General features: G+C 41.5%; 1 long non-coding RNA gene across 1 annotated transcript in view; it reads right to left on the reverse strand.

The window, feature by feature from the left end:
- The window catches only part of LOC130367006 (uncharacterized), a 128,159-nt gene that overhangs the window by 31,594 nt on the left and 68,997 nt on the right, over positions 1–27,568 (reverse strand). Inside the window, exon 3 of the long non-coding RNA XR_008892038.1 lies at positions 4,289–4,338. This is a non-coding gene — a long non-coding RNA (uncharacterized LOC130367006). The remainder of the gene's footprint in view (positions 1–4,288; positions 4,339–27,568) is intronic.

A 27,568-nucleotide genomic window follows, 5' to 3' on the forward strand; every position in this document is an offset into this window, starting at 1 on the left:
GGGCCTTGACAGATTAATAGGTACAAAATAGTACACTACTTAAATGTAGTTATGTGGTATGCAATTATAAGGGCAGAAAAATGCACTACAGTATGCTTAACCCCTTAAGGACCGGGGTTTTTTCCGTTTTTTTGCATTTTCGTTTTTTGCTCCTTGCCTTTAAAAAATCATAACTCTTTCAATTTTGCACCTAAAAATACATATGATGGCTTATTTTTTGCACCACCAATTCTACTTTGTAATGACATCAGTCATTTCGGCCAAAAATCTACGGTGAAACGGAAAAAAAAAATCATTGTGCGACAAAATTGAAAAAAAACGCTGTTTTGTAACTTTTGGGGGCTTCCGTTTCTACGTAGTACATTTTTTGGTAAAAATTACACCTTAGCTTTATTCTGTAGGTCCATACAATTAAAATGATACCCTACTTATATAGGTTTGATTTTGTCGGACTTCTGGAAAAATCATAACTACATGCAGGAAAATTAATACGTTTAAAATTGTCATCTTCTGACCCCTATAACTTTTTTTATTTTTCCATGTATGGGGCGGTATGAGGGTTCATTTTTTGCGCCGTGATTTGAAGTTAACGGTACCATTTTTGCATTGATAGGACTTATTGATCGATTTTTATTCATTTTTAAATGATATAAAAAGTGAGCAAAAATGCACTATTTTGGACATTGGAATTTTTTTTGCGCGCACGCCATTGACCGAGCGGTTTAATTAATGATATATTTTTATAATTCGGACATTTCTGCACGCGGTGATACCATATATGTTTATTTTTATTTACACTGTGTTTTTTTTTTATTGGAAAAGGGGGGTGATTCAAACTTTTAATAGGGGAGGAGTTAAATGATCTTTATTCACTTTTTTTTTGCAGTGTTATAGGTCCCATAGGGACCTATAACACTGCACACACTGATCTTCATCATTGATCACTGGTTTCTCATAAGAAACCAGTGATCAACGATTCTGCCGCATGAATGCTCATGCCTGGATCTCAGGCACTGAGCAGTCATTCGGCAATCGGACAGCGAGGAGGCCGCTGTCCTGTAAGCTGTTCGGGATGCCGCGATTAGCCGCGGCTATCCCGAACAGCCCGACTGAGCTAGCCGGCAACTTTCACTTTTAGCCGCGCGGCTAAGCTCTGAGCACGCGGCTAAAGGGTTAATAGTGCGCGGCGCCGCGATCGGCGCTGCACGCTATTAGAGGCAGGTCCCGGCTTCACTATGACGCCGGGCCCGCCGTGATATGACGCGGGGTTACTGTGTAACTCCGCGTTATATCAGGAGAGCAGGACCAAGGACGTATCGGTACGTCCTTGGTCCTTAAGGGGTTAAAAAAGTATTTGAGTACAACTCCAGCCGGTGATTACTTTTGCCAGGACTTACACAGTGTCTAGGCCCTTGATAAATTAAATGGTACAAAATAGTACACTACTTAAATGTAGGTATGTGGTATGCCCTTATGAGGGCAGAAAAATGTGCTACAGTACGCTTAAAAAATGTATTGGAGTAAAACACCAGCCGGTGATTACTTTTGCCTGGCCTTTCACAGTATCTAGGCCCTTGACAGATTAACAGGTACAAAATAGTACACTACTTAGATGTAGGTATGTGGTATGCACTTATGAGGGCAGAAAAATGCGCTGCAGTATGCTTAAAAAACGAATTTTTGTACAACACTAGCAGTACACAACAGTGCTGAAGCCCACAGTCACTGTGTACTAAACCCAAAATTGCACTCTGTCAAAGACTATTAGGAATGGAGTGCTGGGTATTATACAGTCTACAGACTAGTATAACGAGCAGATCATTTGTTGTGGAACAAAGACAGAGTTGCACTGTAAAATTGTTCTTCCATCCTCTGCTAATGTTTCTCAAGCTGAGCCAGCTTGTTTAGGTGTATGAGGCAACACACAGCCCTCTCTGTAATACACTGCTGTAGAAAGCGACTGGCTGCAGTAAAAATTTTCTGTATAAAATGCACTGCTCTCTGTCCACCAGAAAGCTGACGTGACTAGGAGGTGAAACACTGCTGGAAAAAGCTGGTCTGTGTAACACACAGCGCTGTCCTATCTCTGCAGTAAAAGGATGAAGTGACTATCTGGAATATGGCTGCTGATTATATAGGGCTGGGACATCACAGGGGTTACTGGCTGCTGATAGGCTGCATCCTGCATGTGATTCAGGGTCATCCCGCCTACCCTTGTTCCCGCTTTCCCAGAGTTCCTTTCCCCATGTCCTCACATGTGGATCCGCCATTTTAGATGCCCTGGAGCCTGAACCACACTAAATGGAGTTTAATGAAGTGATTCGCACAAGATAATCGCGGCGATAGTTGGATTCGTTGCAAATCAAATTTTTCATGAAATTCGTAAGGAATAAGCATTTGCCAGATTCGATTTGCTCATCTCTATTGACCACTTTACAGAGTTTTGTATCATCTGCAAAGATTCCTACTTTACTATTAAACCCCTCTACAAGGCCATCAACGAATATATGAAATACAATAGGAGCCAAGACTGACCCCTGTGGTACCCCACTAGAAACAGTCACCCAATCAGAATAAGTACCATTAGTAACCACCCTGTGTTTCCTATCACTGAGCCAGTTACTTACCCACTTACACACATTCTCCCCCAGCCCAATCCTTCTCATTTTATGCACCAACCTTTAATGTGGCACTGTATCAAATGCTTTAGAAAAATCAAGATATGCAACATCCAGTGATTGCCCCTGGTCCAGTCTGGAGCTCACCTCCTCATAAAAGCTGATCAGGTATGTTTGACAGGACCGATCCCTCATAAAACCATGCTGATATTGAGTCATACATTTATTTTTATCAAGATATTCCAAAATAGCATCTCTTAGAAAATCCTCAAACAATCTACATACAACGGAGGTTAAACTAACAGGCCTATAATTCTCTGGGTCACCTTTTGACCCCTTTTTTAATGTTGTCACCACATTTGCTATGTGCCAGTCCTGGGGAACCTTCTCTGTTACTATAGAGTCCTTGAATATTAAAAATAGGGGTCTGTCTATTACATTACTTAATTCCTTTAGAACATGGGGGGAGTTATAATGTATCATACTATGATCACTATTCCCTAGTTCCCTAGGTGTCCTTTTACCTGCACATTAGTTACTCTGTCAGGTCTGTTGGTTAATATTAAGTCTAGTAGGGCGCCCCCTCTAGCTATAGTCAGAAGCCTGTTTCCTTTATGAGATTCAAAGGTCTCAGTCTCCCAGTTCATACCAGGATAGTTAAAGTCCCCCATTATTATCACGTCATTTTGATTTGCTGCCTTGTTTATTTGCCTCAGTAATTGATCTTCTGCCTTGGATTATCAACTCCAGTTCGTCAGTTTTATTGGTCAGACTTCTAGCATTAGTCAACATGCATTTCAAAGTTTTATTTTTTTTCCCCCCTATAGAGCCTCTCCACTCAACCCCCAGGTACATTAATCATTTCCACTGCTCTATCTACTAGCTACAAGCCCGCTTGCAGGAACCCTGGCCAGGACTACACAGACCTACTATTGTGGACCTGAGGAAGGCGCCAGTGAGCGCAAAAAACGCGTTGTCCTGTTTTACCTGTTTGACTTCTTTTTGTAATAAAAGTTAGTCCTGCGTAAGTGCTGGCTCAGACCTCTGCTTCATTTGACCGCCGTCGTCACACAGGAGCGCTCTCAATAAACCTCATTTTTTCACTCTCCACATTCACATCCAAAAACGAGGAACTGCTATGGGTAGCAACGTGGCGCCAACATCGTTATGGCAGAGTTCGAAGAAGAGAGCGTCTATGTATCCCACCACTCCAGTAATCTAAACAGCGTGGATACCAACTTACAATTCGCTCTATCCTTCTCTGATAATACGGTTAATTTTCTAGACACACAAGTGACCATACATAACAACAGATTAACCACAGACATTTATCATAAACCCACGGACTGTAACACTCTTCTGAAATTCGAATCCTCACACCCCAGACCCATGGTATCTTCACTACCCTATAGTCAACTTCTTAGAGCCAGCCGAATTACGGATACAGATGACAAATTTGAGGCAGCAGTTGACCGAATGGTCAAACTGTTCAGAGATCGAGGATACCCAGCGGGTATCATCTCCAGACATGTACAGAGGGTTAAAACTGAGAGGAGACTAGGTAGACCCTAACAGTGACAGTGTTGCCATAGCTATGAAAAAACATTGGCACCTCATTAAAGATAGCTTTCCCTATATCAAAGAATTTCAAATTCCCCCTTATGTCTTACCGCAGGTCACGGAACCTCAGGGATCAAGGTCAAGGCAGATATAGCAGGGCCTAAAAAAAATCAAAAATACATGTCAGTGAAATCAAAAGGTTGCTTCCCATGTCTCAGATGTGTTAGTTGCAAATATATTAACAAGCGCAATACATTCATACACCCACAAACCAAGAAAGAATACCCCATCAACTTTTATTTGACTTGTGAAAGCAACCATGTTGTCTACATTCTTTGGTGGCCCTGCAAATTGATTTATGTGGGGGAAACAAAGAATGACTTTCGAACCCGCCTAAATCAGCACAGGTATTCAATACGGAAACAATGTATTGACTTACCTGTGTCAAAACACTTCACAGAAGCCAAACATATGGAATCCGATCTTAAGGGCATGATAGTCGATCACATCCCCCCCACTAAAGAGGGGCGGTGACCGCATCACTACATTAAAAACCAGAAAATTAAGATGGATACACAACCTTGATTGTTTAAAACCTAAAGGACTGAATGTGGAGTTCACAGTCCTCCCTAAAATGCTCAAATGATGATTACCTTAGCCCCTCTATACTTGGTCGCTCCACCGAAACATAGGTGATAGTGATATATATCACAAACTTTGTATATATTATATCATTTTATTTATCTTGCTCTCTTTGTTTTTAGATCACTCACACACCGGGTACTTGCCATGATGCCGTAGTTTCGCTTGGGCCATACATCATGTCTACAATTGGATTTCACACACTGCACAGTATACAGGATCTTTTAACCTTTGTTTATCTGGTAATACACTACTATTCATACCTTATTCCATTCTTCTCCACTGAAATACTCTTACTATATTTACTAAATATTACATCTATAATATCTTATATATATACATTCCTCCTATATCTTTTTTTTCTGTACCATCAGCCCTACCGTTTGCATTTAACCAACCGTACTGTACCGATCATACTCCTTAATCCTCTGGGCTCCGACATGATTGTTTTCTTGAATGTGGGCTCATATAGACACATGTCGCCTAAGTGTGTGGGCCATGGGGTTCACAGTCGGTTAGAGGCTGTAATCGGATTACCTCCGACAACAACCACCCGACTAGGTGCTGAGTTTGCACATGTCCATGAGCATCTCTAAATTAGCACCCCCCTAATCAGTTCCCTCAAAATACACACTGGACAGGGTTGTCTATGCCCCGGTGATGCATGTATTCTTTGTATGTGGGAGCCAGTAATGTGATTCAGTACATTCTGATACGTATATCTTCTCTCTTTCAGTTTGGCTACCTAAGGTGGACTTATGCTGGTATCGGTACACATACGGTGGTCTGGAGCACAAGATCGGTCCATACACACCGACAGTTCCACTACAGAGCGATGGTACATGGGATAGATGGTCGGTCCATACACACCGACACTGCACTATGGAAGCGGTTTCCAGGCCTTGGACATCCGTATTTGTGCATAACAATTGGATGTTCATTCATTTCTGTTTCCTTTCTCTATCTATGGACACCTGTTGCTAAGGACAACGGCGACAGAAAAGGTATCCTATTACTTCATCTTCCATCTGGGACTGTAACTTTTCTCTATGTGATCACGTGAGTATTCACTAACCGTGACATTCTGCTGAACCACTTACCTTGCATTACATAGGATGGAGACACTCATTGCCACCGGATCCATTGTCAACACCCCAGAATGACTCTATTTGATTACAGATCTGTTGCCAAGGACGCGGCACGCAGTGCGCATGAGCAGTCTCTACCCTACGCCCAATAGGTCTATTACGCAGGCGCTAGTGACGGCGAGAGGTTTCCATGGTGGCAATGACGTCGCTACCCTCTACTCACCCGGAAGCGATGCTAATAGCCGTGATACATACAGACACCACGTTGTATCAGCGTCTCTTCATACAGGCATTATGGCGGGGACCCCGGAAGTTCTTCACTGCTGCACGTAATTCATTTGAACACTTGCTATATGGTATGGACACAAGTATGAATATTCGATACTCGATCACTGTATTATGCATCCATATACTGCTATGCTTTATATGTTATGTGAGGATAACAATATTTACTTTGGATCACGTATTCATTTTGTTTATCTATGTTAATTATTTATGCTAAGTATGTCACATGACCTTGTGGGAGGTCTATTTAAACTCACTTATGTCACTATCAGTTACTTGAGAAAGCCAGTGTGGAATAAACAACCACCTTTTGCCTACCTGTGGAGTGCTGCAACATCTTTATTTATATATATATATATATATATATATATATATATATATATATCTTTTTGCTTGTATTTACTACACAGGGGGAATGGCACCCTCTTTAGCTATGCAACCCCCCCCCTTTCTCCCAGGTGGTGTTTTAAATTGTATATGGATCCAGCATGTCACCCAGTCAGAGGCTATATGCCCAGCAGAGGTGAGTTGGTATCTGAGTGTTAGGCTCATAATGTGTGTTAGGGTCCCATCCTAAATGAGGCCACCCCCCCGTGGTGGATGGGGGACACGTTTTTGATCAAAAAGTGCGCTAAGAGCCTCAATTTTTTGACCAATGTGTGCTGCTGCAATCTTCTTTTTTGTATAATATATATATATATATATATAAATATATATATATATATATATCCAACAAAGAAATTCTTGCAGCACTACCTTATATCCAATGCCTGGTGCCAGCACTCCAGACCTTACCACAGTCCAAGCAGAAATAGAAAAACAATAGTGTGGCACTCCAAAAAAAAATAATAATAAATAAAGTTAATTTATTGTCTCACAACATAGCAGCAATGTTTCAGTTCCTCACTGGAACCTTTTTCAAGCTTGAAAAAGGTTCCAGTGAGGAACTGAAACATTGCTGCTATGTTGTGAGACAATAAATTCACCTTTTTTTTTAAATTTGTGTGCCGCACTATTGTTTTTATATATATATATATATATATACTAATTTACTAATACACAAGAACTGTGTTAACACATGAAATCAAGTTAATTTCATATGACATGTAGAGCAATACAACATTTACTTGTAATAATAAGAAAAAAAATATTAAAAGGAAGATGCAGAGGATTTGGAAAAGCAGACAATACTAGACTGTGGGAGAATTTAACATCTTGCTCATTAATCTTTCAAAAGAACAGGTGGTTGGCCTTCCTGCCAGTGCTGTAGAAAGAAGTACACTATTTTATTAGCATTAGTCAGTAGAAATGTGTTATATGAGGCCAAACCAAGATTGAAATGTTAATGCTCAGTAATATACATAAAAAGGTTTAATTCATCCATTTTGTTGATCCGAATGAAGATTAACTGTTGAAACAAGTTAACCACATAACCACAGAATATGACATACAACTTTTTTGTATGTTTGCACAGTATTTGGAAAGTTTTATATTATACTTTATCTTACAATATCTTTATCAGTTAATGAACTGGTGCCAAGCTGAAGTTGACAGCGTGCCCACTTTCCTTTATATATCTGATATGGAATTATCTGATAATTTCAGTGGAAACATACTGTACCTCGGAAGGGTTGGGGGCCACAACAGGCAAACATTGTTTAGAAGGACCAAAGATTAATCCTTCACTAGGACAAGGGCATTTCAAAGAAAACTGTTTGTTGATTCTGTTTGTAAACGGCATAGCAACACATAAATACGCATATAACAACTTTTATTTAGCAAGTTAGAGAGTTATGATACGTGTAGTCCATCGCTGAGGTGTGAAGAACTCGTCATGCATTATATACCTCTTCCCTGTGGAATAGTTTAAAAAGGGACAATGGAGGACAGCGTGAGGAGGGGGACGGATCCAGACTGGTGTCAATGACTGCATTAAAGTCAACACAAATGAGGAGATGACCTTGCTTATGTTTAGAAACTAGTCTGAGGAGTTTATTAAAGAAACAGGGTGGACCCCTGTTTGGACAGGCAATCTCCCCCAGGATGTGCCATTTGGTTAGCAGAGCAATCCTGTCATCCGAATTAAAGAGTACATGTGTTACATTACTTTTAAGATCAAGAAGCGGGTAAGATATCCCCATTTGTATGGACTCTTTTGGGAACAAAGTGCGAGAGTCACAGGATGAAGGATCCTGGGCATTTGCAGGGTGATAGCGAATAGGTCCGCAAATATGAACTCTAATTCGTATTGGTCAGGAAGATGGTTACAGTTTCCCATGCGAAACATTAATGTGTCTTTGATATGGAAGTAATGCACTCTTGCTAGAACACTTTTGCAAGATGTCTAGGCTTAGGGACCCTATGGATCCTATCGATGATCAGATCCCTGGGGGAACAATCCAGCAGGACTGCTTTAATGAGGCGTTGTATATAGGCAATTAGTTCCTTTGATGGGACAGTGTCCGGAATCCCTCCACAATTTAATATGATTTCCAAATCCACAATAGAAGCCTGGATTGGGTGAAGAGACAAAGCAAAGCTCTTATGGATGGTAAAACTAAGAGACTACAGCATTGATTTTAGTGTTTTTTTCAGGGGCTTCTTTGGTGGGGAAGACAGCAAAGATAACCTCACATATATTATGTGTAGCTGCAGGGCTGTGAGCTGAAATGGATTCCTAATTATAGGATGACAGGTGAGGTCTCTTCCCTGGGCTGCTTAAATGAGGGAAGGTTGGAGCAGAGAGGGCAGTGTCACATACCTGTCATGGTGGTAAAGAGTCCCTAGTCGCCGTTGCAGCTATGTGCTGGTCCGAGGGAGAATCAGTGCCCGCAGTAGAGTGTGTTGGAGGCAGAGAGCTGCTTGTCATGCCAGCTGGAGACCTCACAGCACCACTCGCAGCAGACCACCGCTGGAGGAGGAAGTCGGGAAGAAGGCATGCTGTTGTGGAGTGTTGCCATCTTGGGAAGTGCTACCTCCCATGAAGCAATAGAAGGTGTTCAGTTTCTTGGGTTTCCCCACAGATTTACCCTGCCAATGGGTAGCCAGGGAATTATGTGGAGTCGAACAGGGGTTGGGAAAGTGCGCTAGTTGCTGCTGTAAGTTGCTGGCTCAGGAGCGCACATTCTATACACCACTTTGTCCGACTACCAAGCCACGCCTGCCCCCAAACTAATTTTAACAGGGCTGGGCCCAAAACTCATATTGGAGCAAAGTTTAATGTTTTAATATTGTTTCATGTTCATTTCAGTAACTGTTTTTATTTAATTTTTTTATACAACATGTAAAAATGTTTTTTTTTTGTATTAGTTTTACTTTTTTGTGATTTCAGATCTGTCATGTTCAGAAAAATACAATGTTACCCTCAAGTATCAATATAGAAACAGAAAATTGGTCATAGATCAGCTCACCACTCTTGACACAGCAGCAGGGAACCGCTATCCCCCATAGACATAAAGGCATATAGAAGATAGATAATCCAGCTCCCAGAATCCAATAAAACATAACATTTAATTCCTACATATTAAAAATGGATCTTTCACTTAAAAAACAGAAAGTGACATGTCACTCTAAAATACAGAAGTGCAACTGACGCATTTCGAGGCTAAGCTCTTAATCATGGCAAAGATACCACATAGCCAAGAGATTTATGTAACAAAATACAAATGAAAACATACCTTGTTGCAGATTCGCTTCTCATGGCTGGAACTGATATTGTACCATCAAAACGTCAGGTACGATACACAGGTGTTGATTAATCTCGGTAAAACCGGAATACACCCACCTCCCATCATAAAGGCAATAGGAGGAGGCAGTATGTATAGTCAAATATATCGCTCTGCTGCCGGACTATGTGAGTTGTGGCCAAAGATATGTACCATCTAATTGCCGTGCTGTGTAAATTACATGCACAAGAATATAATTTCAGCATGAACCATTCATAGTAATCAAAATAGCATGCATCATGATTATATGCATGCCAAATAAATAATAAATAATTAATGGTAAAAACAGGGGGGATGCACATACATCGGGAGTGGAGACGGGAGGTTGGGCGAACGACCCTGTCGCTGCACACTGCGGCTTCCACTGGACTCTGGACATCACTTCCCAGTTTCCACTCTTAAGTATGGGACCAGCCTTCTAAGCATGCCCAGTGCACAAGTTAACCCTTGGATCACTGGGGGGAATAGGTCACATACTAAAGCTTACACTGTAGTGTGAATTACAAAGCATACAAGAGTCATCATGTAAAAAACCTTTTTACAAAACAGATACATTAAAAACAAGAGGGAAGGGAGAAAGTTGAAAATCTTTGAGTCCCTTCAATGTGCATGGAAATCAATGTATTTTATAACATAGCACCGCACAAAACAAGAATAAAGTAATTATTACAACAGGGGAGGAGTAGTCTCACTATCTACTCAGTATAATAATATCATTGTGTTCATTAAGTCCCAAATTACCTAATGCTTGAGTTTTGAGAATGATAGCGGTTTCCTGTTTTAAAAGTCCTTTGTCTTTATTACCTCCTCCGATTAAATTTTGAATGCGAACCAATCCCATGAAGGACGTGGATTTAATATCACCTCCATGGCATTCACGAATATGGTTGATTAACCTTGGTGAACCCTTTCCAGTGACTATAGATCTGGCATGTTCTGAAAAATGAGTATTAATGGCTCTAATGGTCTTAGGGTGAATTCACACCTTGTTTTGTACATACAGGTGCCAGATCCGGCAGAGGGAGGGGCAAACCAGGCACTCACGTACCCCGGCCGGTTCAGCCCGTGACTCCATTCACTTTATTAATCCGACCGGAGTCAAACGGTGACTACGGTCAGCTCAGTTTTGACCCGTATGCGGTTTTGGACCGGACCTGTTTTTCTTGGTTTTTTAATGGCCCCTCCGTCTCCTCTGCCTAAAGGGGGTGCCTCATTCACAGTCATGTGGCTGGATGAGGCATTGGTAGAGGATCCATCAGGTTCTCCCACACCACTGGAATCCGATCCCAAGTCTGTGGTCCAGTATTCCTTGCAGCGAGTTGGTGGTCTCGAGCATTTTCTACGAGGTTGCTTCTGTTGCCAAACAAAAACCTTATCCAGGTCATAATCTAATTTGTCCCGTAAAAATGTATCTTTCTTCCTTATTTTTAAATCCGCTTGGATGGGTATCAGGCGTTTTTTGATGCGTTTATTCAAGGTGATATATTAGGCCTCTGACATGCGCGTTTTTAACTCCATTCTGGTCCTCAAAAGTTCTTCTGTTACAGTGGCATATTCCTTTTCTGTGCGAGTCAGGATCAATCTGGTCAGTTTTAATGCATGATCTTTATGAATGTCTTTCCACTGTTGTAAAAAATCAGGGTCATCATAAAATTGTGAGATCTCTTTATTTGATCTGAGACCCGTAGGTGCTCATTCACTTTGGCTGTACGACTGGAGTGAGTTAACTGTCCAGAACAACTTAGTTTCTTTTTCAGCCAAGGAAGTTAATTTGTATTCCAATGCACGTGTGCTCAACACTTGTAGTTCTTCTTGAGTGTTACATTGGATGAAAAACTAGTCCGCTCCCTCCCGACAATGTGAAAGCCCCGAATATTCCAGTGTGTGCTGTGAGCTGGGTTCTCCCGACATATCCTCTTCCATGTTGATAGACTACAGGCGTGTGTGAGATATACAAGCGTGCTCAGACCCAAAATATCACTAGAGTCAATAATAACATCTAAGCAGAGAAGTGGTTCGGCACTGCCAAAATCAAACACTCTCACACCTGTGTACCTGGAGATCTGTCAAGGCAAAAGCTGCAGCACCTAAGTCCAGCCAGTTAGTATACCATTTGAATGCCACATATTGTAAGCTCAAGATGTCCATAAAACATTTTTTAATACAATATATAAGAATTAAATGTTACGTTTTATTGGATTTTTTCTGGGAGCTGGATTCTCTATCTTACATATACCGTGAACTATTAAACTAAACTTGAACAATATGAAGATCAATATATATTTTAAGATTGCAATTCAAAATTAATAAAGCTGGAAAGGAAAGCACACTTGTCATTTCAAGGAAAACAATGCCAAATGTGTACTGTACATGAGAAATAGCACTATCTCTGGCCACTAAATTACTTATATACTGATTTATTAAAATCAGATTTCTGTCTGCAGATGCCATCTGTAATTTACAATTGTTCCTGGCAGGTGAAGCGTACCCTCATTGATATCTATATACACTACACACACACACTCTGTTTTCATTCACACCCTAAGAAGCAGCAGGAGCATGGAGGGCATTTTAAAGTTGTAGTTAACATAAACATGTATTTTCAGAATGTATCCGAACTCTTTTAGCTGCTACTCTGTTTTGTAAACACAATCTGGAATTGAGCCATTAGCTTAGTTTAGTGAGAGGGGAAAGAAGTTTGATAAGAGTTTGATATAGTTTGATATAGTCATCTCCAAACTGTGCCAATTCAGACCATGCTGAAAGTTGCCACTACACAGTGGTCTCCAAACTGTGGCCCTCCAGATGTTGCAAAACTACAACTCCCAGCATGCCCAGCCAGCCTTGGCTGTCTGGGAATGCTGGAAGTTGTAGTTTTGCAACTTTTAGAAGGCCACAGTGAAGATCACTTACCAGCAATCTTCACTGCAGCCTCATCCACCGCCATACTTTCTGGCCTGCCTCCTCCTGCTGCTGCCAGATGTCTCTACCGCCACTGTGATGCCGCCGCTGCGATATACTGCCGCTGCTTCAGTAAGCCGCCATGCCCCCCCCCCCCCCCCCCGCTCTGCCCAGACTTCAGTCAGTGGGCAGAGTGGGGGGAAATGAACTTTAACCCCCCCTTCCCCGCCCCCAACTGCCATTGATCCTGATTGACCAATGGCAGGGGATAGGAGGAGGTGGCACCCCTGCAACCTTGCTCCTATCCTTTAGAATGGTTGGAGCTGTCTGTCAACTCCGATCACTCTTATTTTAAGAGCAATCGGGTCACCAGTGACCCGATTGGCCCGGAATCGCCACAAGTCGCCAGTCTGAAATGACATGGGGAGGTCTCAGGACCCCCTGGGCATTGCCATGGGATGCCTGCTGATTTATATTAGCAGTCATCCTGGTCCGATCACCACCCGGCGAGCAGTGGTAATTGGTAATATGGAGGGCGTACATGTACGCCCTCCGTCCTTAAGTACCAGGACACAAGGGCGTACCTGTATTCCCTCCATCCCCAACAAGTTAAAGACTACATTTAGTGACACAACATGTGACTTATGTTAAGATGCCAAGTAAAATGATGATGTTCATCATATTGATCCAAATATTCTCATTACTTTTTGTCTCTGTGGGGAGGAATCATCAAGACCTTTGCTGAGGAAATGTTGACCAGTTGCCCATAGTAACCAATCAGATTGCTTCTTTTATTTTTCAGAGGTCTTAAATAAAAGAAGCAAGCTGATATGTTGCTATGGGCAACTGGGCAACTTTTCTTCTCCACAGGTTTTGATGAATCTACCCCAGTGACCCCAAATTCTCATTTCCAGACAGACGTTACTATAGTGGTCTTACACAATATTTCATACAGGGCCCTGAAGGAGAGAGAGGCTAAAAGGTTCTATTCTTTACATCAGAATAAGTTTAGGAAGATGCCACCCAGTTCTTAGCTAAGATGAGAAGATGTGGGCATCAACTAACTGATGAAGGTTAAATGTCCCTAAAAAATTGAGGAATTGTGAAGGAATTAGGCTCTGGAAATTGTTACAGTAAACCGAGCCAAATTCTATCATGAAGGTCAAAATATCACCAAGTTCAATGACTAGAAGTATATTATTACATATGATATTTGATTAATAAGAAAATATATACTAGAAAACCTATGATATTTTTATTTTTTAGGGACATTCACATTGATGAACTATCCTTAGAACAACCCTAAGAATATGCCATCAATATAAAAGTCGGAAAATCTTGTTAATTATGTAGGACATTTATTTTTATATTTTTCCTAGGTGACTGCCAGTAGAAACGTATCTTCCCCCATAATACATTATTGTACATGCATGTATGTTTTTACATAGATAGATAGTTTCCAACTTGTTTTAATCATATAAGTGTTTGAAACTGCAGCTGTTCATTGCAAGTTATCATCTTTTACAGTAGTTTGAAAGGTGATAGCACACAATTCTTTGTAGCATTGTGTTGTCTTATACTGTATTGTATTGTACTTTACTGTATTGCATGTCTTAATTGCCTGGCAACAAACACAAAATCTCTTCCTTGGTGACATTCTTTCCTACTAAGCCATGAGGGCTTTTCATAAGCGTCTTCTCAAGTCACTGAACATTAATACTAAAGAGATCCATTTCCACTGTCTCTTTGAAACATGATGGTTACATGAACACTAAGTGTTAAAAAATTTATCATCATAAGAAAAATCAAAAAAGCCCATCTTTGAGTTGCCTTGAACTATGAATTTTAATGCAGTCTGAATAATTAAGACAGAATGCCATTCGTTCTCATGCAGCGCTATTCAACATTGTTCTTTAAAGTAAAAATTAAAGCTATTAAATATGAGCAAACTAAATATGGAACAAAAAAAACTTAACATTGTCCTATTATAAGCATTTAATTATAACAAGACATAAAAGAAATCCTTCATAATTAGTTCATCATACAGTGCAGATCAGCAAGGCTATAAGGATGAGTAAACTAGATACTTTATTGTATTTACTGGGGTTCTTTAGATGAGAGTTTAAAAGAGTACCTGTCATGATCTTGTTAAATTTTATAAACCTCCCAGTTCACTGCCCCCATCATGATAAACCACCCCCTGCCTTTATTTTTATAATTTGTTCGTTTTCTACCTTGATATTGCTCTGTATATTCTGCTCAGTCTCAGTCAGATTCATAGACTGGGAAGGAGCGTTCTCCAGCAGGCTGTGACATCATCCGAAGCCATACAGGGGAGAACTTCCTCCCTCACTATGTTACACACAGCCCAGAGCAGTTCAGTGTGAGATGAGCTATGATTGGCTAAGTCTGCACACCCTCCTCAGCACTCCAGACTGCATTTCTTGATTTTGGACTTCTGCCAGGCCAACAGGAGTCCAAAGTCTGTACAAGAGATGGGGGGGGGGGGGGGGTGTCCTCTGACAAGTAGGGAGAAACTCAGTGCCAGCTTTTTAAAACACAAATAAAACATAGAAAACTTCATTTTTTTAAAACAAAGTACATTAGAATGATTTTACGTTTTAATGACAGTGCCCATTTAAATAGAGGAGCCGCATCGCTTCTAGAGCCATAGAACAAATACAAGAACAAGCAAAGCATGCATTAAATGCTATAGTATAACTATTCCTCACTCAAGACACTTTTAAACAGGAGCACCTGAAGTCACAGTCTATAAGATCTCACCAAAAATATTAGGGCCTTCAAAAACATTATACAGCATTTACCAATACTATTACTATTTTAATGTTGGCCTGCAAGAAAAAGTTGTTGAAATTTCGTAAACAAGTTGAATTTCAAATAATGTGCCTGAAATGTATTGGTTTTTCGTATTTGTTGATCTGATAGCGTGCCTCCAGACAACTCTCCAGGGGGTGTGCAGCCTGGTTTTACTAGCCACAGAACTGGGATATTGAGTGCTGTTCTAACATTACAGGGAAATAAAATTGACAACCTAATCTTGATTATCTAATCTAGATTATTAATGTTACAAAGATGGATCTCCCTTTAATTTGTTTAATGGAAATTGGTTCTTCTCAACACTACTGTCAGATATATCAGAAACGCTCAGCAGTTTAGATCTGTATGTTAAATATTTGTATGTGAAATATGTGTTCTCTACCTGGCTACAACCCTGCAACATTGCTGATGAAATGAACTGGGTGCTGTAGTAGCCTGCACATTCATCTCTGCCAAAACTGTACTTACAGTTCTGCACTGAAAGCAAATGGTTTCATTTGTAACATTGTTTAAATTCAGTCTTGACAAGTTCTTGCAAGGTTTCCACAACAGCAACAAACAAAGCCTATAAAGGCTTACATCTCTAACTATGCCACCCTTCCTTCCTTCCTTTGTGCTGAAGTAACAATTTCCATCCTTCTAACCATAGTTTCCTCTCACACTTTCTACTCTTAATGGCTCAGGGCATTTCTTATCTCTCAACAAATAACTACAAATAAAATTATTTATACAAAGTGCTTGAGAAGATGAGTTTAAAGGATATTATGCAGAAATGAAATAGGGCATTTTTCATCACTCTGCCTGTACAAAGGAGTGTGAACATATATTATTTATCTGCATTTATAATAAAGATAGCAGTGATATTAGCAACACATTTGCACACACCCATTTCTTTATAAATAATCCTATAAGGTGTAGTGTCAATACCATACCATTTATATTTATTATAAAACTGTGCATAGATTTTGTCAACATAAATACACCTTTGGTTGGCAAAATTGGAAGTATGCTCTACTACATAAGAATCTCTAAAGAGGCTAAGCAAAGTTGTCAAAGTCAGATGTGTACCACATGACTATATGTAAAGGAGTGCAAATGTGTGTTTTTTTTAAGGTAAATAAAAAAAAAAAAAAATATATATATATATACACACACACACACACACACACACACACACACACACACACACACACACACACACACAGTGACCCCTCGACCTACGATGGCCCCAACATACAATAATTTCAAAATGCTTCCGCTGCCGCCGGATAGCCATTTACGGTGCCCCGTGTGGTCCGCTGACGATCACTTACCTGTCCTCGGGGCTCCGTCGTGTCCTCTCTCCATCGTCGTCATCACATCGCTGTGCACGCCGTCCCATCATCTAATAGGAGTGGCATGCGTAGCGACGTGATTGCGGCGATGGAGAGCGTGGATGCCGGGGAAGCAGAGGCCTTGCCGGAGCGTCGGGGACGCAGCGACAGTGATGGACAGTGACATCCCGGGCAGCGGTGACTGTCCGGAGTGGCGGGGACAGGTGATTACAACTTCCTCTAACAGTGGTCTACAACCTGCGGACCTCCAGATGTTGCAAAACTACAACACCTGGAGGTCCGCAGATTGTAGACCACTGTCCTGTACTTTACATTGCACGGATCCCTCAACATGCGATGGTTTCAACAAACGATGGTCCGTTTGGAACGGATTACCATCATATGTTGAGGGACCACTGTGTGTATATAATTTTTTTTTTTTTTTTTGAGTGCTAAAGACAGTTCACAACCCCATAAATTCTAGCATCCACTTGCTTAACCCCCTAGGTGGGAATTATCCATACGCTGGTCTGAGAGGGGGTTATCCAGGAATAGAAAAACAGAGGTAATTTCTATAGAAATAGAAGTGGCTATTTATTGAATTATTCAGTTTGCATTCGTTTTCACATTTCGGGCATCCAAAACCCTTGTACAGTTTTTCTCATTTCTAGGAAAAATTTGATTTGTGTATCAAATGAGTTTTAAACTATATTCCAATGCTGGCTGCTAACTATGTTTTGATATGAGTGTACCTTTTTTTTTTTCTAGCTAGTTTAATAGGCAGGCTCGGGTGAAGACCAGCGACACGCTAGACTCCACGGTCCAAGTCACCTGCCACACAGGTAGAGGATCCACATCCAGCTCCCTTACACCTGTCTACTTTACCATTTTACTGTTGATTCATTTGGGGGGGAGGGGGGTTGAAGAGGCTTTTCAGTAGTAGATTATTTGTGTTTTATACATTTAGCAGTACTTTTTTTTTTTTTATTGAAAAGTTTTATTTTTCAAAAAAGGAACAAAGATGATTTCCATAACATTGAAGATAACCAGTAGTGCAGGGACAATAAGTGCAAATACAGTCAGCTACACGTACAGCAATACATTAGAACATAGGAAGATGTTTACATGCTGAAGAGCAGGAGGCCACTCAAAAGAGCAGCCAGGCTCCATCGGTAGATGAGAGCCTATTTGCAATAAGCTTGGAGAACAATTTCAGATCCACATTCAATAGAGAGATGGGTCTATAACTGGTGCAGAGCTGTGGGTCTTTGCCCGGTTTGGGGAGCACCGCGACGTGGGCCATAGTGGATTGTGGAGGGAAAGGCCATTCCTGGCCCACTGCATTAAAAGAGGCTACCATTAAAGGGGCTAAACTTTCTCCAAATTTCTTATAGAAGGCCGCCGTGTAGCCATCCAGGCCCGGACTCTTACGTCCCGGGACAGAGGAGATAACTCCGAGGAGCTGCTCCTTAGTAAACAGGGCATCAAGTTCCGCCGAAGTCTCAGCAGGAAGGCCAGGTACGGGGAAAGAGTCAGGGCTAGGGTGGGTAGAGGTAGGTAGGCCATATAGGTCAGTATAATACTGATGGAATTCAGCAGATATCTCTGGTGGGGTATGTACCTTATTACCATCGCACAACTTAACACAAGGGATGTGGGACGACATTTAGCAGTACTTTTAAACCAAGTTGCAGTTGAATTGTTTGTGACATTCATGATGATAAACTAGAAATGAGTCATTGTGGTCAGCAGTAGGGTTGCCAACCTGATATTTTCTTTCTTATAGGGAGCTTATTCAATTCTGATCACCTTTACTGAGCTCTGTGAAATTATAATAGTTACAATAATAACCCATTCAAGATGCTCTAACCTCCCCCCAAAAAATCATTAACATAAAAAAAAAAAAAAAAAATGACAGTTTCTGATTTTCGTACCTGCCAAAACCTTTGACAACACCAAATAAGTATTTCGGAAATAAATTTTACAATACTTTGTAGAAGAAGCATAACTAAAAGTAGTTTAAAGGGGTATTTGAGAGGTTACATTTTAGAGCCAACTAGGTTCAAGCTACTTTAACCCCTTAAGGACCCAGCCATTTTACACCTTAGGACCCGGCCATTTTTTGCACATCTGACCACTGTCACTTTGAACATTAATAACTCTGGGATGCTTTTACTTATCATTCTGATTCCGAAATTGTTTTTTCGTGACATATTCTACTTTAACTTAGTGGTAAAATTTTGTGGTATCTTGCATCCTTTCTTGGTGAAAAATCCCAAAATTTGATGAAAAATTTGAAAATTTTGCATTTTTCTAACTTTGAAGCTCTCTGCTTGTAAGGAAAATGGATATTCCAAATAATTTTTATTTTTATTCACATTTCCAATATGTCTACTTTACTTTATGTTTGCATCATAAAATTGACGTGTTTTTACTTTTGGAAGACACCAGAGGGCTTCAAAGTTCAGCAGCAATTTTCCAATTTTTCCCAAAATTTCCAAACTCACAATTTTTCAGGGACCAGTTCAGGTTTGAGTGGATTTGAAGGGTCTTCATATTAGAAATACACCACAAATGACCCCATTATAAAACTGCACCCCCCAAAGTATTCAAAATGACATTCAGTCAGCATTTTAACCCTTTAGGTGTTTCACAGGAATAACAGCAAAGTGAAGGAGAAAATTCACAATCTCCATTTTTACACTCGCATGTTCTTGTAGACCCAATTTTTGAATTTTTACAAGGGGTAAAAGGAGAAAATGTATAATTATATTTGTAGTCCAATTTCTCTCGAGTAAGGACATACCTCATATGTCTATGTAAATTGTTCGGCGGGCGCAGTAGAGGGCTTAGAAGCGAAGGAGCGACAAGGGGATTTTGGAGAGTACGTTTTTTTTAAATGGTTTTTGGGGGGCATGTTACATTTAGGAAGCCCCTATGGTGCCAGAACAGCAAAAATACCCCACATGGCATACCATTTTGGAAACTAGACCCCTTGAGGTACATAACAAGGAATAAAGTGAGCCTTAATACCCCACAGGGGTTTCACGACTTTTGCATATGTAAAAAAATTAAAAAAAATTCACTAAAATGTGTGTTTCCCCCCAAATTTCACATTTTTGCAAGGGTTAATAGCAGAAAATACCCCCCAAACATTGTAACCCCATCTCTTCTGAGTATGGCGGTACCCCATAAGTTGACCTGAAGTGTACTATGGGTGAACTACAATGCTCAGAAGAGAAGGAGTCATATTTGGCTTTTTGAGAGCAAATTTTGCTCGGGGGGCATGTCGCATTTAGGAAGCCCCTATGGTGCCAGAACAGCAAAAATCCCCAACATGGCATACCATTTTGGAAACTAGACCCCTTGAGGTACGTAACAAGGAATAAAGTGAGCCTTAATACCCAACAGGGGTTTCACGACTTTTGCATACATAAAAAAATAAATAAATAACTAAAAGGTGTGTTTCCCCCCCCCCAAATTTAACATTTTTGCAAGGGTTAATAGCAGAAAATACCCCCCAAAATTTGTAACCATATCTCTTCTGAGTATGGAGGTACCCCATAAGTTGACCTGAAGTGCACTACGGGCGAACTACAATGCTCAGAAGAGAAGGAGTCATATTTGGCTTTTTGAGAGCAAATTTTGCTCAGGGGGCATGTCGCATTTAGGAAGCCCATATGGTGCCAGGACAGCAAAATAACCCCCACATGGCATACCATTTTGGAAACTAGACCCCTTAAGGAACGTAACAAGGGGTACAGTGAGCATTTACCCCCCACTGAAATCTGTCATATCTTTGGAACAGAGGGCTGTACAAAATGTTTAATTTGCACAGCCCACTGTTCCAAAGATCTGTCAGACACCAGTGGGGTGTAAATTCTCACTGCACCCCTTATTACATTCCGTGAGGGGTGTAGTTTCCGAAATGGGGTCACATGTGTTTTTTTTTTTTTTTTGCGTTTGTCAAAACCGCTGTAACAATCAGCCACCCCTGTGCAAATCACCTCAAATGTACATGGCGCACTCTCCCTTCTAGGCCTTGTTGTGCGCCCCCAGAGCACTTTGCGCCCACATATGGGGTATCTCCGTAGTCGGGAGAAATTGCGTTACAAATTTTGGGGGGCTTTTTTTTCCCCTTTACCTCTTGTCAAAATGAAAAGTATAGGGCAACATCAGCATGTTAGTGTAAAAAGTTAATTTTTTTACACTAACATGCTGGTGTAGACCCCAACTTCACCTTTTCATAAGGGGTGAAAGGAGAAAAAGACCCCCAAGATTTGTTAGGCAATTTCTCCCGAGTACGGCGATACCCCATATGTGACCCTAAACTGTTGCCTTGAAATACGACAGGGCTCCAAAGTGAGAGCGCCATGTAGATTTGAGGCCTGAATTAGGGATTTGCATAGGGGTGGACATAGGGGTATTCTACGCCAGTGATTCCCAAACAGGGTGCCTCCAGCTGTTGCAAAACTCCCAGCATGCCTGCACAGTCAACGGCTGTCCGGCAATACTGGGAGTTGTTGTTTTGCAACAGCTGGAGGCTCCATTTTGGAAAGAGTGGCGTACCAGACGTTTTTCATTTTTATTGGGGAGGGGAGGGGGGCTGTGTAGGGGTATGTGTATATGTAGTGTTTTTTACTCTTTAATTTGTGTTAGTGTAGTGTAGTTTAGTGTTTTTAGGGTACAGTCACATGGGCCGGGGATTACAGCGAGTTTCCCGCTGCGAGTTTGAGCTGCAGTGCAAAATTTGCTGCATCGCAAACTTGCAGCCTGATACTCACTGTAAGCCCCCTGCCCATGTTAATGTACCCTGTACATTCACAGGAGTGGGGGGGGGGGGACCTCCAGCTGTTGCAAAACTACAACTCCCAGCATGCACAGTCTCAGTGCATGCTGGTAGTTATAGTTTGGCAACAGCTGGAGGCACACAGGTTGGGAAACACTGAGTTAGGAAACAGACAATGTTTCCCAACCAGTGTGCCTCCAGCTGTTGCAAAACCACAACTCCCAAACATTCTCAAGCATGCTGGGAGTAGTAGTTCGGCAACATCTTTAGAGCCAGATGTTGCCGAACTACAACTCCCAGCATGCTTGGATTTGTAGTTTTGCAACATCTGGAGGACTACAGTTTGCAGACCACTAATACAGTGGTTCCCAATCTGTGCCCTTCCAGATGTCGCAAAACTACAACTCCCAGTATGCCAAAACTGTCCAGGCATGCTGGGAGTTGTAGTTCTGCAACATCTGAAGGGCCAGATGTTACAGAACTACAACTCCCAGCATGCCTGGACAGTAAGGGCATGCTGAGGATGTGTAGTTTTGCAACATCTGGAAGGGCACAGTGGTCTCCAAACTGTGGACCTCCAGAAGATGCAAAACTGCAACTCCCAGCATGCCCAGATGCCAAGGGCTGTCTGGGCATGCTGGGAGTTGTAGTTTACAGGGTCCCATTACAGCAATGCATGTCTCTTTACGGCGACGTGCATTGCTGTGAAGGGCCCGACCGCGGCTGAAGATCAACTCACCTGTCGCCGCCGCCGCCGGGATCCGGGTCTTCAGGGACGAGGTAAGTACCGGGGCCGGTCCCCAGCACTCCCCCGCCGCATCCTCCAGTCTTCCTCCCGTCCTCTCCGGACTTCAAGGGGCCGGGAAGGACGGGAGGAAGTAACCGCCCCCCCCCCCCCCCCCCTGCGATTGGTCGGTTAACTAACCGACAGATCGCAGGGAATAGGAGGAGGTGGCAGGCTTGCCACCTCGCTCCTATACGTTAGCATGGTCCTGGCTGTCTGTAACAGCCGGGATCATGCGAAATTACCGGGCGGTCGGGTCCCAGAGACCCGATCAGCCCGGTATCGCCGCAGATCGCAAGGGCGATTTCCTACATGGCCCCCCTCGGCGTTTGCCCTGGATGCCTGCTGAAGGATTTCAGCAGGCATCCAGTTCCGATCTCTGCCCGGCACGCGGCAGGGACCGGAAAACGCCAGGACGTACGGGGACGTCCTGGGTCCTTAAAGCCCAGGGTGCGGGGACGTCCCTGTACGTCCTGGGTCCTTAAGAGGTTAAAATAGAAAGTATAGAAAGAATACCTATGCTAATTGAAAAAAAAAAATAATATCTATCTATCTATCTATCTATATATATATATATATATATATATATATATATATATATATTATGTAAATAATATCTTATCCTGCTGGGGAGGGGGAAATGGGTAAAAAAAAAGCCATAGTTACTCGCAAATTTGGACTTGGAATTTTTTAAGGTATACGCCATTTACCATGCGGTTTAATTAACATTATATTTGCATAGTTTGGACATTTATGCACGCTGCAATACCACATATGTTAATTTTTATTTACTTTTTTTATGGGAAAAGGTGGGTGATTCAAACTTTTATTAGGGAAGGGGTTAAATCACATTTATTAACTATTTTTTTCCACTTTTTTTTTTTTTGCAATGTTATAGCCCCCCATAGGGGACTATAACATGCAATAACTTGATTGCAGACACTAATCAATGCAAAGCCATAGCATTGCTTTGATCAGGGTTATCGGTGCTCTGCTGCTCCAGCCTGAATCTCAGGCATGGAGCAGCAGAGTGACGATCGGACGGCGGGAGACAAGGTAAGCATCTTCCCGCTGTCCTCTCAGCTGTTCGGGATGCCGCAATTTCACTGCAACAGTCCCTAACAGCCCACTGAGCTAACCGGCAACACTTTTCTCCCATTTTAGATGTTGCGGACAACTTTGAACTCAGCATCTAAAGGGTTAATACCAGACATCAGCCCGATTGGCGATGTCCGGTATTAGCCATGGTTCTTGGCTGCTGATAGCAACCGGGACCCGCTGGGTATGAAGCACGTTCAGCTCCTGAACATGCTTCCCATAACGGGAGCCGGCCACGAGCGTAAGTTTACACTTGTGGTCGTTAAGGGGTTAAATTGTGAATGACAATCCATTCAAAATAAATAAATAATCCCTTTAAGAACAGTTAACCTGATGTCAACTTTAAGTGAACATCATGACTGGTGATTTAGAGTAAGCCTGTATTTCAGAAGCAATTATTACCGTACAAACTATACTTTGCAGCCATATGAACAATATTCTCTTCATGTCAGCAGAATAATTCTTAGATAGAAATCAATGTTTTTGTTAATCGGAAGACAGAATTAAAAAGCACAAAAAAGAGCATTATCAATAATTGGCGTAAAAAAAAAGTAGTAATAGAAGTAATAAGCAGGATGTACAACTTGTGCATGTTTAGAATGTATTACACTCATTGTTTGAGGAGAAATATTATTATTAAGACAGTAGTTATTTAAGCAGGAATTTCATTATGTTGTATAATTAAGACAGCATTTATTTAAACAGCTTTCATTAAATGCAATGTTCTAACATTAAGAGGTGGCCATGGTTACAAAATTGTATTTATTCTTATACAGTAACTTTGTAATTTACCTCTGTGGAAAAGTGTAATTATATTGTTCCTACTGATAATATGGTGTGTAGTCTTTGATTGTAAGGTTAAAATAAATGCATTCAAAATAATACGGTTAGATCATGAGTTTTGCCTTGTTTGCATTCCACTTTTTTTATCTGGTTTGTTTGGACTGATTTAGGCGGCCATACTGTGATTAAATTAAATATTACCACTTTGCTGCGAGCACTCTTTACTCCATTAACAGTGTATGTACAGTGGAATAGCTGAGGGCTTAGCTTTTCTCTCCCTGTCAAAATATGACATTGCATTTAAGGTCTGCTTTCAGTAAGCTTACCAAGTTTGGCTAAAACTGAAGAACAGGAGCTGCACTGTGTTTAATCTAGTACCCAGATAGGCAAATGTTTGATGCTCTTTTAAGTTCTTCTTTTCTACAAGCATAACATTTACATTGCACAGGGATTGAAAGAGAATAAAGTGTCCATGGCTTACACTCGTAATAAACTTAACTCTAGTGTATTGTATTACTGTGCTGGTCTTCTATGTAAGTTAGGTTGGATCACATGTTCAGGTTGTTAATTGTATTTACTGAATAAAAAGCCAGATCATACATGGAGAACACAAAGAAGAGACTGGGGTCTCACGCTCTCTTTTTTAATTTTTTTTATTAGATCCATGACTGGCATTGTAGTTAAAGGGGAACTTTGGTATTAGACATCTTATCCCTTAACCACAGGATAGAAGATAAAATGTCTGTTCACGGGGGGGGTCCGACCACTAGGACCCCCCAATCTCCAGCCAGGAACCCTGGCATTCTGTACATTTGTGTTCAGCACGCTGGCTGTGCTAGGCTTTGGAGTGACCGTGGTCAACACATGCATGGAGATTGCTCTATGTATGTGGAATACAGTGGTGTGGGTCCCAACGGCCGAACCCCCTCCTATGGATAGGAGATAAGTTGTCTGGTACCGTAGTTCCCATTTGATAATTGTAACCAAAAACCTGAATGTATGAACAAACTATTAAAGCCCCAAAACAATAATTTATATGTATCAAGCATAAACAAAATTTAAAACATTCACAAGCATTTGACAAATATGGATAATGTATTTTATATATATATATATATATATATATATATATATGTATATATATATACCGTATTTATCGGTGTATACCACGCGCCGGCCTGTAACAATCATCCTCATTTTACCAAGGATATTTGGGTAAAAAAAGTTTCTTACCCAAATAACCTATGTAAAATGAGGGTGTGTGTGTGTGCCTGTGTATACCCTGATACACTGTTTCTTACCCCGCAGAAGCACCCCAGGAAAGGCAGGGGGAGAGAGGCCGTCGCTGCCGCTTCTCTCCCCCTGCCTTTCCTGGGGTCTAGAGCCCTTCTCTCCCCCTGGCTATAGGCGCCGCTGCCCCTTCTCTCCCCCTGTCTATCGGTGTCGCACCCATTGCCGGCGCTTCTGCCCCCTTGCCTCCCACATCCCCGGGTGTATAATTACCTGTTGCCGGGGTCGGGTCCGCGCTGCTTCAGGCCTCCGGTGTGGCATCCCCTGCGTCGTTGCTATGTGCTGCGAGACGCAATGACGAGTGACGTCACTCGTCATTGCGCCGCGCAGCGCATAGCAACAATGCAGGGGACGCACACTGGAGGCCTGAAGCAGCATGGACCTGACCCCGGCAACAAGTAATTATACAACCGGGGATGGGGGAGGCAACGGGGCAGCGGCACAGGCAATGGGTGCCCCTTCTCTCCCCCTGTCTGTCGGCGCCGATAGACAGGGTGAGAGAAGGAGCAGAGGCACCAATAGCAGGGGGAGAGAAGAGGCGGCAGCAGGGACCCCAGGACAGGCAGGGCCAGAGAAGCTGGCAGCGCTGGCGGTCTCTGCACCTGAAAAAGCCACTGCAGTTCATTGATTTAAATAGCCCGCTTTAAATCATTGAACTGCAGCGGCTTATCAGCGTATAACACGCAGGTAGACTTTAGGCTAAAAATGTTTGCCTTAAAAATGCGTGTTACACGCCGATAAATACGGTATATATAAGGGTGAACATTTGTATGCAACTGAAATGAGTGCTACTGATCAATACCAAAGAAATTATTTTAGTTTATTGATTGGCATAGATCTCTTTTCCTGAGGATCAGCTCATGTCACTGAGGAAAAATTGCCTCTTCCCAAATATTGTTCAGACAAGAAATAAGTGTTTAAATGAACGTTCGACTGTGTAACATATGATAGATAGATGGGCTATGTGTATCTAAGTAAGTCTCTCATAAAGTGTGTTTTCTATGACATCCATATGCCTTACTTGTGAAAATAAGTTGTCTTTATTAAATAAATTGAATCATTTGTGTAAAGGCAAACAAAGAATCAATTGTAGAAGGAAGAAACGCTGCAGCACGCATCCGGTCCACTGCACTTTTATTAAAACAGGTGCAATACCAGTGGCAACAGTTGTTTCGCTAGTTTCCCAGCTTCTTTACAGCTGGTGTCTGGTATTGCATCTGTTTAAATAAAAGTGGGTTGGACCAGTGCTGCAGCATTTCTTCTTTTTTTTTTTTAACAACTTTGTTGCTAAAGGGATAGAAGATAACCCCCTCTGGAAAAACATATATGTTGAGAAACATAGGAGGGGGTACGTGAAACTCTTGATCCTTGTTTTCCTGAAATTCCATCCTCAGGGTTGCCCCATCCTCATTTGATTGTCTAGATTGATCGAAAGCTTCTCCAGTCCTGGCCGTTAGGTCCGGCTTTATTGCGGATAGGCTGCCACTGTAAAATGGCAGCATCCTTGCCTAAGGCTTTATAGTAACTGCAGGAAAAACATGTATGAGCGGACACTAAGGGGTTAAAATTGAAAAATGTTGGATAAGAGTTGTAGTTCTAATAAGTTGGGACAATCATCTATCAGACATCTATAGCATATCAATTACTACATTGCAATTACAGATTTTTTTTTGTACAATGTGTGGACTGACGTCCTTGTTTCTATAGAACACATTACTAGATTAAGAAGCTGCTGCTTATACCATTTTTAGACCTATTTTACTGAATTTTTTATTCTGCTTTACATTTTTAGAAATGTTTACTATGTCTGCTATTTCACGAAAGCATATGGCTCAGAAATACCAATGCACCTTG

The sequence above is a fragment of the Hyla sarda genome, chromosome 4, assembly GCF_029499605.1.
Source record: "Hyla sarda isolate aHylSar1 chromosome 4, aHylSar1.hap1, whole genome shotgun sequence".
Lineage (NCBI taxonomy): Eukaryota > Metazoa > Chordata > Amphibia > Anura > Hylidae > Hyla > Hyla sarda.